This window comes from Gracilinanus agilis, chromosome 1 (assembly GCF_016433145.1).
Source record: "Gracilinanus agilis isolate LMUSP501 chromosome 1, AgileGrace, whole genome shotgun sequence".
In the NCBI taxonomy this organism is placed as follows: domain Eukaryota; kingdom Metazoa; phylum Chordata; class Mammalia; order Didelphimorphia; family Didelphidae; genus Gracilinanus; species Gracilinanus agilis.
Genome location: NC_058130.1, coordinates 787,671,665 through 787,686,727, shown reverse-complemented (window position 1 = coordinate 787,686,727; position 15,063 = coordinate 787,671,665).

Genomic DNA, 15,063 nt, shown 5'->3' with positions numbered 1-15,063 from the left:
CAGCATCTGAGGAGATGGGGAGTCGGAATCGGGAATAGCAGGGAACAGCTAGGATCTGGTATCAGTGCCTGAGCAGAAGGAGCTCCCCATTGAGGGGCGATCAGCCCTCAGATGAGGATCAGGGAGATCAGAAACAGCTTTCCCCCAGGGAAGGGCAGGTGGCGCCAGGGACTGCCTGTATCAGTTGGATCTGCAGCCATGGGGAATGTAAGCAACATCAGGCAGGAATAGGCTGCTGGAAAAATGACTTTCTCCTTTCCTGGAAACGTCCCTCAAAGGAAAATAGCAGGGTGCAGAAAAATAATTTTCCCCTTTCAAAAAGTTACTCAAAAGAACTGAACAAGATGGCCAAAAATAAAAGCACAAAAACAGCAAGAGCAGGTCCACAGCTCCAGAGAGGATTTGGAATGCTCTCAGAATTCTGCCTGTGCAGGGAGGGGAAAGAGTCATAGCAGAATAAGTGTGGCTTGTTAGGCTATCTGGGAAAAAAATGAGAGTTCATTCTCCAATCCCTTCGTGGTTGCCATTAATGTAAGAAGTAAAATGTATATAAAAGGATAGATTTTAAAATATGATTTTAACGGATTTATTGGTAGCCATTAGAAAAATGAAGCCACTTGCCGGTTAAGAGTCGGAAGTCTCGCCCTGTTACTTCCTCCTCTCATCTTGGCTCTGCTCCAAAAGCAGAAAAGAGGAAGTCCCATCCAGTCATTCACTATTTATCCTTCTCCCTACATTATTACACTTCTAGTCCATGTGATTATGCAACAGAGGGATCATGGGAAATGTAGTTTAATGGAGCCCTAAATGTCTATAGGAAGTTTAGATCAGGTACCTCAAAATTAGTTCAAGGACTCCCAAATTTCCAGTATCACACATCCCTCAGGCTGTATCTGGGTAGTCTGGAGGGAGGGGAGTGTAAGGGAGGATCCCTAAGATGATGGGGAGGTAAGGAGGCTGGAGGCAGGGGGATGGAGCTCTCCTTTGCCTAGCCTGGTGGGGGTGGCCCAGGGGTATCCCAACCCTGGGGTGGATTCTAGAGGTTGGGGAAGGGTCTAGGGGAGTGATAGGCAAACTACGGCCTGTGGGCCAGATGCAGCCCCCTGAAATGTTCTATCACGCCGGGTGACATTCTTCCTAATCTGATGAATACAATGAATAGGATACAATACAATGACCTTGCCTTAGAAACAGACTGACAGATGAGCATTTCCTTTCGTTTGGCCTCTTTAAAAAGTTTGCCCATCACTGGTCTAGGGGGAGAGAGGGGCCATTCCAGGGACCCAGAGATTCCTGACCCAGGTGTCCTGAACCCCAGCTCCTGTTTATAGATTCCTCTGTGCTGTCCTCAGAGCTGGACCTCTCTGAGGATCCCTGAGGTCTGCCTTTTTGCCTCTGGCCCCCTCTCTCCAGGAGCCAAAGCCCTTTCCAGGCCTCTGTCTTTGTCCCCCTGGCCCTTGGGCTGATCCCCATCAGGGCCCAGGCCTTAGGCTGCCTGACTCCAGTTCCCTTTAGGGGTTCCCAGCCTAATCTGTGCCAGAGGGTCCCCAAAGTCATCCCCAGCTCTAGGGAGACCCCAGCACCCTTTATCCTGTTTCCCCAGGCTTGGGCACCCCTGGGAACACTTGAGTCTCTCCAGGTTCCCTTCCCTCTTTGCCATGAGCTCTGCTGGCCTTCCCAGCCCCTCCCTTGACTCACCTTCCCATGCTTCCCTGCTCCCCTTCTGGAAGACCCTTCAGGCTCCTTCCCTGCCAGGGGTATTTGGGCTCCCACCCTCTGCCCTGGAGGCTCTGCCTGGGCCCATTCCATGGGGGATACCAAGGCCCTGCTGCCTCTTGGGGGTCTGGGAGGATAGGAGAAGGGAGGGGGTAGAAGAGGAGTATAGAGGTCCAGCTCTATATACTAGGAATTTTCTGAGTGGCCTAACATGGCTTTGGATGATAAAGAATGAAACAGATTGGAAGCAACAGCTTAGTAGCTCAAAGTTACTCCAAAGTACCATGGAGTCACAAGTTTAATCTATATATGAAATTCAAACTCCTATTCACCCAAAAGCAAAAGAAGGTTTTACAGCTGCACAGAAATTGCAGTTACAACTTAGATAATACAGAGAGGCTCCAGAGTTTTCAAGGTGAAGATAAGCACAAGGCTAAAATTCTAGCAGTCTTATTATCAGTAAGCTATGTCTAGGAATATTTTTCTCGGGCAGAAAGCCCCTGAGGTTTTGGCCTTGGCTGTCTAAAAGCAGCTTTTAGCCCAAGCAGCTGCATTCCTGACCAAGGGAGAAAATGTTAAACTCTTGACTGTTGGTTTGCTAAGAACTTAAAGTTTTCTAATAAGACTATAATGTTTCTCAGTAAGAAAAGGTGTGGATCAGAAAAGGAGTCAAAAGAGGAGTCAAGATTTTTATCTTAGATAACCCATCCAGTCTGGCTCTGATTAGCAGAGGAGAAGGGTCAATACATGGCCTTGCCAGACTGCATTGATCTTTTGATGGGGTCCAGATAAAAATATCTATTTGAGACTCTGTTTCTCTTATTGGCCTCCCACATATTCACCCTTTTCTTTTAAATTGAAGTGATTAATTATACAGCAAATTTTTTTATTTTAAAAATAAATTTAAAAAATTTAAAAATTTTAAATTTTAAAAATAAAAATTTTTATTAATGAGAGGACTCATAGAGAGTGGTTACAGCTATCAACTACAGCTGGATCTGATGGGATTCACAAATTCTCTATGGCTCACAACATCTCCTCCCTTTTGTTTTAATTGAAGAGATTTTAATTCAACTTGAATTTGCCTTACTGTGGAACTGAGTGATCTAATGAGACTTGGCAAGCAAAACAAAATTATAAGGAATAAGAAAAAGGCAAATCCAGTAGTAAAGAGGGTATATACCAGATTATTATGGAAAATGTAGGATGAAATATTCTCAAAAAATTGAAGAGGCCAGTTTGGGGATGGAATCTGTATTGGAAGAATAACTGATAGCCATGATTTGGTCATGTAATGTTTTTAAATCAGGAGAGGCCTGTGAATGATTCCATACCCCGAGAATATGCTGTTGTATATTCTCCAATGGAGTGTCTGTTTGATTGTAAATAAGGGGGTCACCCAGATCCATTTAAATTCTTCATGACTCTTGGATTTAAACCTGACCTTTATGTGTTGTAATTGATTGCTAATGTATAAGACAACCTCTTCAAGAACATTGACTCGAGCTTCTAATCCTTTATCAATGTTTTCTTGGGTCATAAGAGCAAGAGAAACATTTTTTGAAAGGGCATCCACATGTTGGGCCTTGTGGATTTCACAGACCAGGGCAACTGTGGATGTTGTTACAGAAGTATTATTTTTAAAAATGATGAAGGCAGATATTATAAGGGAAATTAATATTTTAATTGCCATGCTGATAGAGACAAATCGACCGCATGCCTGTAAGAAATCCCTTCAAAATGCCGCCTCCGCCATTTTCTTCCATACCTTCCCTACTCCTCTCTCTGTTCCCCAGCAGCCCGCTCAGGTAGCAAAAAAGAGGCCATCTGAAGCCCGGCCTCCAAATTTAAGCTGTGCTATACATTGGTTCCTATTGTCTGACGTTAACAAGAAACCCATTGGATCACGGGGAATGTAGTCTCAAAGTTCCCCACATGTCCACAGGAAGTTTGTAAGATACTTTTAAATGGCACCTCCCTGAATTCCAAAGACACAGAAGTGATTATAGAAATTAATGCTGTTATTCATAGAATTAAACTAGCTACGCAGTGTTTTTGATGGCTTAAACTGTCAGAAATCAATTGTAACACATTTAACCCATTATCATCATAACATTCAGAAAAGATGTTAACAGGAAGCATAATTTAAGGTAGTTGCTTAAGAACAAATACAATGTAATAACATTAGAAAGGTCAAGGCAATTTGTCAAAATACATTGTGAATAAGAAATTTTAAAAGTATTTGAGTCAAACTGTTGTATAGAAGAAGAATTACCAGGTGGTACTAACAGCAAAGCATAGGCAGCTCTTATACAGGCATGAATTGACCTTGATTCTATATGTTTGATGGGACGAATCAGGACAATCTGGTGGAGAGAAGAAACAAGTCTCCACAAAGAAAATTGAGTAATAGGGTTTGAGGAATTATCAAAAAATGTTAAAAGAGGAGCAGACCATCCAGAAAATACTTTGGTTCCTGGGCAGTTTTGAATTCAGTTATGAGACCAGGAATAGACCAATCATATATAAAATATGAGCCAATAATAGGATATTTTATACCCATTGTAGGGAATCCACAATCTTTCCAAGGGGGAAACATGATCAGTTCATCAATTTGATGCCAAGGATTATTAGAAATTAGTTGGCATGTTTTTAGGGGGCTGTTTAGTGGTTGTGTGAGCAAGAATTGAATCACTTTTAAAAGTCCAAGATATATGGAGCATCCACAAGGATTTTTTATCCTTGGATGTACTTGTAGGGGTATTGGTAAACAATGAACAGGTATTAATGAAGAGACAGCCCTTAGTGGGAGTATGGGCAATAGTAAAGCACAAAGGTGGAAGGTGAGACAATCCTGAATAATTAAAATCGAACAGGGATTTTTGCTAAATATATTCATCGTTAAGACACCAAGGAAACTAGAGTCATTAGTGAAAATTTGAATTTCATTGTCCCAAGTATCGGGGTGAAAAATGGGTGGTTCTGGAAAATATGTCCAGTGAGATGCTGCTGTTGTGGGAGTAACCCTGCAAGCCCGAATAGAGAGGATTGCAAGAAAGATAAGTTCTGTTTCCTGGTGTTGGCTCCTGAGGATCTCACAGGCTTGATGTGAAAGCGCTTTTAATTGACCTCAAATTGGGGGATGGGCAGCTCTAGTCGAAGCAGCAGGATTCCATGGCTGGGAAGGTGGAGGTGGAGAGTTGTTGAGAGAGCCGTTCCATCAGTTTGACCAGGCTGTCAATCTTCTTTTTGGTTGATGGGGGTCGATGAATGGGGTAGGGCCGTCTTCTGTGGGGCATAGGGCTGAATCAGTCTATCTGGAATCCAAATTGGTAATTGAGAGTCCTGTGGAAAAACACAAGCAAAGCCTCTTCCTGAGGTGAGTAAGGGGTCAGGACCCCTCCACATCATTTACTCGTAGCTACAGATTTTGATTTGATATAAGGTTTGCTCTGCCAATGGAATGTCCCAAATATTGGAAGGGAGTTCGGTTTGAATCTTTTCAGGTGCAATTTGTAGGCCATATTTTGATAAAGCTTGTACAGTGCTAGCCATGATCTCATGTAAGGTTACCCCGGTCAGGATGTGATAACAGGATGTCATCGATATAATGAATAATATAAGCATCCAGAAATTGCACTCTTATAGGGTTCAAGGAAGCATCTACAAATTTTTGGCATAAGTGCAGACTACATTTTGAACCCTGAGGCATACATAACCGTTCCAATCTAGAGTGAGGTTTTTAAAAATTAATTGAGGGGACACTGAATGCAAATCTGACTTTATCTTGAGGTCCTAGGAGAATAATGAAAAATCAGTCTTTTAAATCAATTACAGTGATTTCGATGTTTTGGGGAATAACTACCGGGGATGGAAGTCCCAGTTGAAGGCAACCCATGTCTTCCATAGTATCATGAACTTTTCTCAAATCCTGTATAAGTCTCCATTTACCTAATTTTTTCTTAATGACAAATATAGGAGTATTCCAAGGACTATTAGATAGTTGAATGTGTCCTTGCTCTAGTTGTTCTTGAACTAATTTCTCTAGGGCCCATATCTTGTTTTGAGAAATAGGCCACTGATTGACCCAGACAGGCCTGGAATCCTTCCAAAGTATTGGGTCAGTGGTGACATCTGCAGTGGCCCCTAGAAAAAAATCGTAATGCCTTTTGTCAAAGTTTGAAAATATTGAGCTTCCATGTCCTGTGTAATAAGAGATTTTCATTTGTGATAGAACATCCCATCCGCATAATGTTAAAGGAAGGGAAGGGATCACATAAGGACAAAATTATCCCAATAAGTTTTCACAGGACCAAGTCAAAATCTGGGAGCTCTGGGCAACATTTGTAGCTTGACCAAGACCTGTAAGTTTAGAGGGTGTAATTTTAGTGGGCCAAGCCTGAGGCCAGTCTCTTCCTGCTATACAGCTAATATCACCACCAGTGTCAATTAAGCCATTAATATTTTTGCCATTAATTTTTATATTTTTCATGAGTGGTGAATTTTTTATCTCTTGGACCCAAAAAGCCCAATTCAATGATCCAAATCCTGCTTGTCCCCTGAATGATTTCAGGACCAGGTTAGATGTTTGTACATAAGGCAGAAGAAGTAACTGAGCAATTCTTTGACCCTTTATCAAAGTAACAGTCTTAGTTGGTGGTTGTATCATGATTTGAATTTCACCAGTATAGTCCAAGTCAATTACCCCTGGAATTACTAGCACCCCTTCAACAGAAAGAGAGCTTCTCTCTATAATAAGTCCCATTGTTCCCTCATGCAAGGGACCCTTTACTCCAGTAGGGACAACTACAATAGGGGAATCAGAGGTTATTATTATGCCAGATCTTATGAAGAGGTGGAGTCCTGCACTCCCTTCCAAGGCTTCTGCAATGGCAATACCTTATTATATAAGCAGGTATAAAATCCTCACAGGCTTTCACATAGTCACTGAGAGTCCCCGATTTTTTTAACATTGTGAAACATAGCCTGACAAGCCTTATTTGCATTTTCATACGCTAATTGTTTTATCACGATATCAGTGGCATCCTTATGTGTAATGGCTCTCCTGACTTCTTGTATTAGCCTGTCTAGAAATTCTGTATACCTTTTCTCTGCACCTTGCTTAATGTCTACTAACCCAGCAGCTAGTCCTTTGGAAATCGGGATTTTTCTCCATGCCTCTAAGGCACATGAGATACACTGAATTAGAGCTTCTCTAGGTAACTTAATCTGATCAGCATGTAATTCCTATTGATCCTCTCCAAGTAACATTTTTAGTAATTCTAGAACCCTTCTTCTTATTTTGAGCAGCCTGTTTTCTGGCAATTTCATCTCATCATATTCAGCCTTCCAGGATAGAGAGTTGCCCCTTGTTAGAGAAGACTTAGCTGTCCTTTTCCAGTCATAGGGTGTAATCCATTTACCTCCCACTGTTTCAACTAAGGCTAATGTAAACTGAAATGTAGGGCCATAAGAGGTACAAGCTGTCTTAATTTCTTTTAACACTTTATAAAGGAGAGGTTTCCATGAGGGCTCTTCTTCTTTACTTTCATCAGAATCAGTTCCTTTAAAAATGACAGGGAAACAAAATGACATCTCCCCGTCCTCCTGAGCCTTTTGAATGGCTACTTTAAATCCTATATTCCGAAGCTGTGAGGGAGCCTTTGCTTTATTTTTTCTTTTCTTACAGAGGGGGTGTCAGGAGGGGGAGGGAAAGCTGCTAGTGGTTTCTTTTTTGGAATTTTAAAGCTCTGGTTAGCCTGAAAGTGAGCCACCTCCTCCTCTAATAATGCCTTATCCTCTAGGGAAAGGTCTTCCTCCTCTGATTCACCTTCTTCATCATAATATTCTGGATCTGACAAGGAGATCTTAAAGATTTCAGGCTTAAAGTTTTGTCTAGATAACAGAGATGTTCTTTCTGTGGCTGATATATTAGCAACAGCCTTTTCTATTTTTTAACCTCATGGGTGGGATCTAATGCATCCCTAAATAAGGACCACAAGGCAAATAATTCCACTGGCAACTTTTCTAGTCCGAGCTTAGAATAATAATTTTGCATATCACAACTAATTTGATTCCATATCTCTAAGTTCATAGTTCCCTCCTTTGGAAACCAGGGGCTGCAAATTTTAATAAAAACAAGGAACTTAGTAATCTGCTCTTTACCTGTTGTTACTCCTCGATTTAAGAGGGTGTGCTTAATTATGTCAATGAAGAGACTTCTCTCCTTTGATTCTGTGTGCCCCATAATGTTATCTTAAGAGATCAAAGTGTAAAGATAAAAGATCAAAGTTACTCACCTCTAATCCCTCACATTATCTTCTCCGTGAGCCATCACTAAATGGATAGGTGAGAGTCCTAGCCACCTGAATCTGGGAAGCCCTTTGGCTTGGGGGGGAAAGGATTTGCTCTGCTCAAAAAGTCCCTGTTGTAGGCGCCATTTTTACAGGTCTAGCTCTATATTCCAGGGATTTTCTGAGTGGCTTAAGGTGGCTTTTGATAATAAAGAATGAAACAGATTGGAAGCAACAGCTTAGTAGTTCAAAGTTACTCCAAAGTACCAGGGAGTCACAAGTTTAATATATATGAAATTCAAACTCCCTTTCACCCAAAAGCACAAAGAAGGTTTCACAGCTGCACAGAAATTGCAGTTACAACTTAGATAATACAGAGAGGCTCCAGAGTCTTCAAGGTGAAGATAAGCACAAGGCTAAAATTCTAGCCGCCTTATTATCAGTAAACTATGTCTGGGAATATTTTTCTCGGGCAGAAAGCCCCTGAAGTTTTGGCCTTGGCTGTCTAAAAGCAGCTTTTAGCCCAAGCAGCTGCATTCCTGACCAAGGGAGAAAATGTTAAACTCTTGACTGTTGGTTTGCTAAGAACTTAAAGTTTTCTAATAAGACTATAATATTTCTCAGTAAGAAAAGGTGTGGATCAGAAAAGGAGTCAAAAGAGGAGTCAAGATTTTTATCTTAGATAACCCATCCAGTCTGGCTCTGATTAGCAGAGGAGAAGGGTCAATACATGGCCTTGCCAGACTGCATTGATCTTTTGATAGGTCCAGATAAAAAATATCTATTTGAGACTCTGTTTCTCTCATTGTCCTCCCACAGAGGAAGAACAAAGGGAGGGGGCTCATCTGCCCCCTGAGACCCTTTTCTCTTGCCAAGCTATCTCCCTCCCTTTGCTGGTAGAAGGCTCTCCCCTGAGGGCAGACCTGGCCCTTGGTGACTCCTGTGGCCCCTCACCCTCTGTAGATTCCTATGGGGCAGCCTCAGGCCTGGGAAGAGAAAGAAAACCTCTGCCCTCTGGGTCCCTTCGCCCTCCCCAGCTCAGGGTGCAGAGGCCCAGGGCCTGACCCCAGGAGGGATGGGGCCGAGCCAGATCCTGAACTGAGAGGGAGATCAGAGCAGCTTTCTTCTCAGGTCCCACCAAGAGCAATTGTCCTAGAGAGTGAGCCCAAAGGCAGTGAGGAAGATAGGCTTTTCTACACTGGGGGAAAGAGGGAAGAGAGTGCCCCGGGAGGGGGACTCCAAGCCAGCTCCTGCTGCTCAGAAGGGCAGAGAAATAAGACATTCCCTAGGCCAAGAGAGGCCTGTTGGGAAGAGCTTTTGCTGGAGCTCCATTCAGGGGACTGATGCGGGAAAGTGGGGAGGTGGGCCAGGACCCTGATTGGTGAGATTTAAAAAAGGAATTTTTACTTGTTAAAAGGTGCTAGAAGTTTTCTTTCCTCTGGCTTAAAAGGATAATATTAATTTGCAACTCTATTGAAACTTAGATTATTAAAAGCTGCTCTCTTATTTTGTCAAAACTCCTAATTTAACCCTTACAGAGACAAGGTCGGGAAAAGATGGAGGAGCTTCACCACAAGGACTCACTGGGGCTACTTTGCTGCCTCTATAGGGAGCCTGGAGTCCCAGGGATGGCCTCTGAGAGGGACAGACTCTCAGCCCAGGTAAGTGCATTCCAGCCCCAGATGGAAGCCCCATCAGCCAGGGAGGCCCTTCCATGGTTCTGTCACAAGATGGGTTGGGAAGCTATTCCCTGCTTCCTGCTGGGCCATTTCTGTCCCCACATCCAAGGCAGGAGGAACAACCCTTCCCGGCTCTCTTTTCAGCTTTGGGAGTGATTCCTTGGCCCTTGAGCAGCTCAGACTCCAACAGCTCCTCCTAGGTGCTGCCTCCCATATTGAATTTCTCCCTGGACACAAGTGAATGCAAGGATAACCATTGACTCTTTCTTCCCTGTCTAGGGATCCTGTCTTTGCTCTCTCTGCTTGCCTGGTGACACTCACACCCTCTTCCTCTACTTCTTTTCACCTGTTCCCTCTTGAGTCTGGACGGGAGCATAGCCTGAGGGTGTCTCCTGTTCTCTGCAATCCTCAGGGAAGACATTGTCCCCTGGTGCTGCTCACTGGCCTCTGCCTCAAGTCCTCGAGTCTTCCCAGGTCTCTCTGGCTCCTTCTTCTTTCCTACTTCTTAGCCCAAGTCAACCCATCTGGAGGATCACCCTCGTGTGTGCCAGGCACTGCTTCCCACAAAGGAAGGGAGAAACCATCAACCACCCTCCAGGTGCCCCCAGTCTAACTGAGGACACCCCTCAGCAGCCGTGTCCAAATAAACTCTGTACAGACAGGGTGGAGGGAGGCATTATGGGAGGGAAGACTATAAGGGTTCTGGGGAGACCATTGCTTTCCGAGGGGAGGTTTCAGCTGGGACTCAAAGGAAGCTCCAAGGCCAGAGGAAGGAGGAAGAACCTTCCCTGCAGGAGATTGGCATTGCCTGGAAAGCCCCAGAATCAGACCATGGAAGGTTTTGGCCAAGGATCAGCCAGGAAGCCAGTATCCCTGGGTCAGAGGAGGAGGAGGGAGATGTGATAAGAGAGGAAGGGGCTAGAAGGTGTAGTGCAAAAGGGTGCATATTAGCCCTGCAAAGCCTAACTGCAGAATTTCTGACAGTTGAAAAAGGTTTAGAATCCTGAGGTTAGACAGTTGACTCTGGGGACTCGATGAGAGTAGAAGGATCAACTGAGCTCTATTCTTTGTATTGAAAACCTGGCCTATATTCTGCAGCTTTTCTCTTAAAATTTGTTAGCTTTACTATTTCCTTTGGATCTCTCTAACCTCCCTTATTCCCAATCATCATTTTCACTTCCTAAATTTCTTGGGGTTTTGAAAGGAAGGCGGTTCTGGGTGTTAGCTTTCAAACTTGGTAGATTTAGTTTCCTCGTAGTCAAATAGGGCCTACCCTTGTTACAAATTATCTCTTGAATCATTATATCCAACTTTCCTAACACTATACGCTACAAAACCTCTCAGGGCTAAGTTAGGCAGGTCCTATCTCAGTCTCACATTCTTGTCTCCATACCCCACCTGAAGCTTTCTCTAGGCAGCTGTTAGAGTTACCTTGTTTACCTCCATCCCTTCCAATAAATCCTAAAACTCAATAAACCCTGTTTGTTACTTAATCACACCTTTGGCTAGTTCATTAGTTGATTGATAAAGAGAGGGAGAAGGGGAGAAAGGAATAATATTGTCTCTGGGTCCTGAAGGGAATTGGAGGTGTTCATTTTGGAGGAAGTATATAATCTAAATACTTCCCCTGAACTCTTCCTCTGTGAACCTGGGAAACTGACTAGAAAGCCCTCTAGTCAGTTTCAAGCCATTCTTGGCTGGCCCCAACCTTTGTCTGTAGAAGTGCCCTTCCTGCCTGGAGGGCTCAGTCTGATCCCTTTAGTGTCTCTGTTTCAAACCTGTGTCTCAGTCTGTGTCTCCCAGGCTGTAGCTGCTTACCCTAAATACCTCATCCTCTCCCTTGTTATTCTTTTTTTAAAACATTTATTAATATTCATTTTTAACATGGTTACGTGATTCATGCTAATACTTTCCCCTTCACCCCCCACATTCCCACCACCCATGGCCGACACACATTTCCACTGGTTTTAACATGTGTGATTGATCAAGACCTATTTCCAAATTGTTGATAGTCGTATTGCTATGGTAGTTTCGAGTCCACATCCCCAATCATGTGCACCTCAACCCGTGCGTTCAAGCAGTTGTTTTTCTTCTATGTTTCCTCTCCTGCAGTTCTTCCTCTGAATGTGGGCAGCATCTTTACCATAAATCCCTCAGAGCTGTCTTGCTGCTGGTACAGGAGCCCATTACATTCGATTTTACCATAGTATAGTCTCTGTGTACATTGTTCTTCTGGCTCTGCTCTTTTCGCTCTGCATCAATTCCTGGAGATCTTTCCAGTTCACATGGAATTCCTCTAGTTTATTATTCCTTTGAGCATAGTATTCCATTACCACCATACACCACACTTTGTTCAGCCATTCCCCAATTGAAGGACATACCCTCGTTTTCCAGTTTTTTGCCACCACAAAAAGCAGCTATAAATATTTTCGTACAAGTCTGTTTATCTACGATCTCTTTGGGGTACAAACCCAACAATGATATGGCTGGATCAAAGGGCAGGCATTATTTTATAGCCCTTTGAGCATAGTTCCAAATTGCCAGCCAGAAAGTTTGGATCAGTTCACAACTCCACCAGCAATGCATTAATGTCTCAATTTTGCCACATCCACTCCAGCATTCATTACTCTCCCCTTTTTTCATTTTAACCAATCTGCTAGGTGTGAGGTGATACCTCAGAGTTGTTTTGATTTGCATTTCTCTAATTATTAGAGATTTAGAACACTATCTCATGTGCTTATTGATACTTTTGATTTCTTTACCTGAAAATTGCCTATTCATGTCTCTTGCCCATTTATCAATTGGGGAATGGCTTGATTTTTTATACATTTGATTTAACTCCTTTTATATTTGAGCAATTAGATCCCTGTCAGAGTTTTTTGTTATAAAGATTTTTTCCCAATTTGTTGTTTCTCTTCTGATTTTGGCTGCATTGTTTTTGTTTGTACAAAAGCTTTTTAGTTTAATATAATCAAAACCATTTAATTTACATTTTGTAATTTTCTCTAACTCTGGCTTGGTTTTAAAATCTTTCCTTTCCCAGAGATCTGACAAGTATACTATTCTGAGTTCACTTAACTTATTTATAGTTTTCCTCTTTATATTCAAGTCATTCACCCATTCTGAATTTATCTTGGTGTATGCTGCGAGATGTTGATCTAAATCTAATCTCTCCCATATTGTTTTCCAAATTTCCCAGCAGTTTTTGTCAAATAGTGGATTCATGTCCCAAAACTTTGGCTCTTTGGGTTTATCATACACTGTCTTGCTGATGTCATTTATCCCAAGTCTATTCCACTGATCCTCCCTTCTGTCTCTTAGCCAGTACCATATTGTTTTGATGACTGCTGCTTTATAGTATAGTTTAATATCTGGTACTGCTAGGCCCCCTTCCTACACATTTTTTTTCATTATTTCCCTTGATATTCTTTTTTTTTAACCCTTGTACTTCGGTGTATTGTCTCATAGGTGGAAGATTGGTAAGGGTGGGCAATGGGGGTCAAGTGACTTGCCCAGGGTCACACAGCTAGGAAGTGGCTGAGGCCGGGTTTGAACTTAGGACCTCCTGTCTCTAGGCCTGACTCTCACTCCACTGAGCTACCCAGCTGCCCCTTCCTTGATATTCTTGATCTTTTGTTATTCCAAATGAACTTTGTTATTGTTTTTCCTAATTCAATAAAGAAGTTTTTTGGTAGTTGGATAGGTATGGCGCTAAATAGGTAAATTAATTTGGGTAGAATGGTCATTTTTATTATCTTAGCTTGTTCTACCCATGAGCAATCAATGTTTTTCCAATTGTTTAGATCTAGTTTTATTTGTTTGGAAAGTGTTTTGTAGTTGTTTTTGTATAATTGCTGTGTTTGTTTTGGTAGATAAATTCCCAAGTATTTCATATTGTCTAGGGTAATTTTAAATGGTGTTTCTCTTTCTACCTCTTGCTGCTCTAATGTGTTGGAAATATATAGAAATGCTGATGATTTATGTGCATTTATTTTGTATCCTGCAACTTTGCTAAAGTTGTTGATTATTTCTACAAGCTTCTTAGTTGATTCTCTAGGATTTTTTAAGTAGACCATCATATCATATGCAAAGAGTGATAGCTTGGTCTCCTCATTGCCTATTTTGATACCTTCAATTTCTTTTTCTTCTCTAATTGCTACTGCTAGTGCTTCTAGTACTATGTTGAATAATAGAGGTGATAATGGGCATCCTTGTTTCACTCCTGATCTTATTGGGAAGGCTTCTAATTTATCCCCATTGCATAAAATGCTTGTTGATGGTTTTAGGTATATACTGTTTATTATTTTTAGTAAGGGCCCTTCTATTCCTATACTTTCCAGGATTTTCAATAGGAATGGATGCTGTATTTTGTCAAAGGCTTTTTCAGCATCTATTGAGATAATCATGTGATTTTTATTTGTTAGACTGTTGATATGGTCAATTATGTGGATGGTTTTCCTAATGTTGAACCATCCTTGCATTCCTGGTATAAATCCCACCTGATCATGGTGGATGATCTTCTTAATTACTTGCTGGAGTCTCTTTGCTAATATTTTATTTAAGATTTTTTGCATCTATGTTCATTAGGGAGATTGGTCTATAGTTTTCTTTCTCTGTTTTTGGTATACCTGGCTTTGGGATCAGTACCATATTTGTGTCATAGAAGGAATTTGGTAGGCCTCCTTCTTTGCTTATCATATCAAATAATTTGTATAGTATTGGGATTAGTTGCTCTTTGAATGTCTGATAGAATTCACTTGTGAATCCATCAGGCCCTGGCGATTTTTTTCTTAGGGAGTTCTTTGATGGCTTGTTCAATTTCTTTTTCTGATATGGGATTATTTAGGTATTCTATTTCTTCTGCTGTTAATCTAGGCAATTTATATTTTTGTAAATATTCATCCATATCTCCTAAATTGTTATATTTGTTGCCATATAATTGGGCGAAATAGTTCTTAATGATTGCCTTGATTTCCCCTTCATTAAAGGTGAGGTTTCCCTTTTCATCTCTAATACTGTCAATTTGGTTTTCTTCTTTCCTTTTTCTTATTAGATTGACCAGTACTTTGTCAATTTTATCTGTTTTTTCAAAATACCAGCTTCTAGTCTTATTTATTAATTCAATAGTTCTTTTACTTTCGATTTTATTAATTTCACCCTTAATTTTTAGTATTTCTTATTTAGTTTTCATCTGGGGGTTTTTAATTTGCTCGCTTTCTAATTTTTTGAGTTGCATACCCAATTCATTCATCTCTGCCCTCCTTAGTTTGTTAATATATGCACTCAAGGATATAAATTTCCCCCTGAGTACTGCCTTGGCTGCATCCCACAGAGTTTGGTAGGATGTCTCATCATTGTCATTCTCTTCAATGAAA